The sequence below is a fragment of the Suncus etruscus genome, chromosome 2 (genome assembly GCF_024139225.1).
Source record: "Suncus etruscus isolate mSunEtr1 chromosome 2, mSunEtr1.pri.cur, whole genome shotgun sequence".
Lineage (NCBI taxonomy): Eukaryota > Metazoa > Chordata > Mammalia > Eulipotyphla > Soricidae > Suncus > Suncus etruscus.
Window position 1 is genome coordinate 60,180,385 of NC_064849.1, and position 4,165 is coordinate 60,184,549.

Here is a 4,165-nt window from a genome sequence, read left to right on the forward strand (position 1 = left end):
CTGGGGATCATGGTTGTTGTGCAGGTTGTAATTCAAACCCTAGACTAGGGCTTTTTTTATTTGCCCCAACATATATACAGTCCAGTCATGGTTCTAGTAGCCAGTCATCTGTAAATCGCGATCTTGGGTTTTGGACCAACCAAAGGGTGACAAGTCTTCTGATTTTGTCTTATCGTTAGTTTGTAAGGTAGAATAATCTGCTCTTAGGTCAAGTTGTTTCCATTTTCCTCGTTGTCAGGATATCATATTAGAGCTGGCACTTGTTGGTGGCCCAGCAGTATTAAGGATGTCCCAGATGGGATTTGTTTCCTGTAGCTGTTGTGAAGAACTTTGTCGTTTCTATGTCTGGGATGCAGGGTTCAAGGCTGGACAAATGGTGTCTAATCACCTGGGGTCTAAGTTGGGTCCGCATGACATATTTTCAAGGTGGGGGATATCCCTGTATTGTAAACAAGTGTGAGTTCTTATCCATAGTAGATAAGAGCTTGTTTTTATATGTAGGATTTCCCCTTTTATTAGTGTGCCTTTGCAGGGAGAAATGGTGCTACATTATATTGTCGGTGCATTTGGGGGTGGACAGAGGGGAAAACAGAAATAGGTCACACACCCAAAAAAGATAAAAATAGAAATAAAATATATGCGCTCACCTATGTATATGTAGAACAAACATTTTAAAAAAGTGCATTAACAAAGTAATTAAAGGAACAAAGTGATGCAAGTGACTACTTTACTTTTGGGGAAAAGCAGGTAAGGAGGTGGTGTAATATAGGTCTTATTCTTATGTTGGAAGTTTAGGTTTCCCCATTGTCTTTTGGGATTTTCTTGTGGTGTGTGGGTTCCCAGGCACAGTCCCTGACCTTCTTGAGATTGGTAAAAGATTTGTGGCAGGGAGGTCTTGGAAGAGCTCTTGCATTGGGGATACTTTTAGAGCTAAGTCCGTTTTCAAGTAACAGTCTATGTTAGGGGGAGTTGGTAGGGAGGGCCGCGCAGCATGAGTCTGCAGGGGAGTTGGTTGCCTTTTCGTGCAGGGGACGAGGTGTGGGTTTGACTGGGTGTCCCATCGCTTGGGTGCTGGGTATGGTTCATTGAGATAGGAGGTCAGTCTTGATGCCTAATGGATTAAGAACTGAGGGTGAAGAGTTTTAATACGGTGGGAGGTCTGGGTGGGATTGAGGGGTGAAGGGATAGTTGGATTTTCGAAGGGGGGATAGGGGAAAGTATATGGAAGGGGTAGGAAGGAAGAAAAGAGAAAACACATTAGAAAGAAAGGGAGAAGAGGAAAGAAAAAAGGAAAAGAGAAGAAAAGAAAAAATAAAAAAGAAAGTAGTGAGAAGAGAGGAGAAAATAGCAAGGGAATGCTAGTTTGCTTGAATGTGTTAGATGAGTATGGCCTGTAGTATAAGTCTGTACGTCACAGTTGCTGCTTCGGTGGTCTGACTGGTCACATGCTTCAAATCCTAAAAGAAGGTATAACCTAGAGATAAAGTGTACGTTAAAGAGTTTTCTCGGGACATTCTCATAGTGCAAGCTGGGTATGGGTAATAAGGAAGTATTACCATTCTAAACTCAAACACATTCAGTGCTTAGTATAGCACATCAAAGGTATATCTTGTTCTTTACAGTAAGTTCTCTGAAAACATAACATAATTACAAGATACACACAAAATTAAATATAACAGCATGATGCAACTATTCAGTACTGCATACAGTGCATTATTTATAAGACACCACAAGGACACAATTCTTATAAATTAACATGGATTATTGTTCTCAAGTTTGTGCTATTTATACCTGTTAGTGATAGTGATCATCAACTTTTTTTAAGGTTTGGAGTCAAAGGAGCACTGTAAAAACAATGTTAATGTGATAATTATTGTTTGCATGGGCCCACCAAAGTATGGGGGTCGTGGAAAGGAAAAACTTTGGCCTAAGTACAAGAAGATCCTACCCCTGAAGTTTCCTGACAGAAGACCATTTCTAGGCTCCAGGCAAACCAGTTTGTCCAATCCCGGCTATTGTCTGCAGTGTCCATACAGTTATATCTTTCACAGTCTCTGTTGTTGATCTCACACCTCTGCATTAAAGGTCCTGGAATCTGTATATACCACATTGAAATCCAGATGGTGTGGAGTGGCGTCTAATTTCATCTAACAATTAACAAGCAATGCAGAAAGCCCTGTCCAGTATGCAAGTCATTGTTGTTGTTTAAATCTTCTCAGTGTTAAGGGAAGACTCTTTTGAGTAAATCGATATCAGAGCAGCAGTAAGGTCTTCCTCAGTAGAGGATTGCTTCCAGGTGATGTCATAAGCAACATTGAATATTTCATAGAAGGCTTCCCTGGTTCACACCCTGAATATTTTTACCCTGAATATTTGTCATAGTGACTTGACTTAGGCCTCAATTGATCAAACATCTATCTTTCACCCTGATCATTGGATCCAATCTTTGGATCTGGCACAGTTTTCTGCACCAGCACCAGCACCAGCAATTGAACATCTACCATGGAGGTCTTAATGCTGCCATGGCACTGACTTGTTCCAGGGTAGGTTTATATGTCACCCTACTGACTTGGAAACAGCAACAGCTTGCTTTCAAGGTAGCTTTCTCTGACTCACCACCTCACAGTGAGATGAAACCAGAAGATGCTACATTATACGCTAGCTTTGACATAAGATCTGTGCAAAAATCAAGATCTCTAATATCAGAAGTCTGACTGTGACAACCTTGATTGAGAACTTTTCCTGGGACCATGAAGAAAGAATTTGGGGTTAGACAACTTAGTATGACCGAAACCTGTAGTTGGGCTTATGACATGATACATCATGGGTAGGGACAGCCATTTTTAGGCCAATGATTTTCCTTTCTATTTTCCCCAACTTTAGCAGCACTTATGCAAAAATCTGCCATTCAACTTTCTAAATATTTTTAGATAGGGGATACTGCCTTTTTCATAGAGTCTTGGGACATGTATTACTTTATTTTACCTCATATTTCTCCATTTTTCTATAAAAATAAGAAGACAAAAAAGTGTTACAGCTTTTTTAGAATTTGTCCAGCAGGCCTTCTGGTCTTTACGGGAAGGCCCCCCTCCCCCCAAATAAAAGAAGACAAAAAGAAGAAAGGATGGGGGCCAGGGGCCAAGTGGTCTCAGGTAAATTGATGGAGATAAAAAAATGGACAGAACTAAAAGTATTCTTACTTGGTAGAAAACTCCAAAGGTGTAGGTTGTGAAAACCCTTATATAAACCAATTTTGGAACAAGGCAGGGTAGACGTGTACTCCTTGGGCCTAAGCACATGATGCTCACATGCACATGTTGTTTTATCTCCCCTCTTGAGATGTTTACTTCCCTAGATTCCTTTGTAAACTCTGGTACATGTTTCTGGGCTTCTCTCCAGCTTTTCAGAAGCCCACTCTCTTTCTTATTCTCTCCCTCCTCTTTCTCATTACATTAGGATAAAAACCATTTTTAGTTTTTTGCTTGTTTTCTCCTGAAATTATTTTCTGTGAGGGAAGGCAATGTACCTGAAAAGTCTGGGAAATATCTAGGGACTGACTCTACTTTCCTGCAGAGAGCACTATCTCACTCCAGTCTGAGTCCACAGCTTCATGAGAAATTGGGTGGCAGAAATCAATTTCATGCTGGGAAGACCAAGTGGATGTCAGATGCAGCTTGATGTCTGTCTAGTGGGGCTGATTAGACTTGAGATTTATGCTGTGCTGGGACTCATCTCAACTTTATTGGTCCAAGATCTTTCAGCTATACTTGGGTGGCAGAGGTAGAGAGAAGAGAAAGCAACATATTTCTTTCTGCTGCCTCTCTCCTCCTCAATTCATGCAAGTCACTTGGGGACTTTTACTGGTCTAGATGTCAAGGTTTGTACCTGGGAGTTTTGCATATTGGACATGAGCTTCAGCCAATAGAGCCAGTTCTCTGTAAGGTCAGTATGACTATCTATCATAGGCATCAAGTCAATGCCTGTGAGAGAGCTAGATTGTTCCAGGGTCTTATCTTATTTTAACTGGGTTATTATCCACACACATCTTTGGGATTGAGAAAACTCAGAAGTGATGCTGGTGGTGGTCCCCAGGTACAGGGGGATGAGAGAGGTTGACATCTGATAAGTAATCTGCTGCCTTCTTTCTCTCTTTTTTTCCTTCATC

At 41.1% G+C, this 4,165-nt stretch overlaps 1 non-coding gene across 1 annotated transcript; it reads left to right on the forward strand.

Moving 5' to 3' along the window:
• The first annotated feature begins 3,026 nt into the window (after positions 1 to 3,026).
• LOC126002411 (U7 small nuclear RNA) lies at positions 3,027 to 3,088 on the forward strand. Its single transcript, XR_007493123.1, has one exon. It is a non-coding gene; the product is annotated as a U7 small nuclear RNA (small nuclear RNA).
• Positions 3,089 to 4,165: the final 1,077 nt, after the last annotated feature.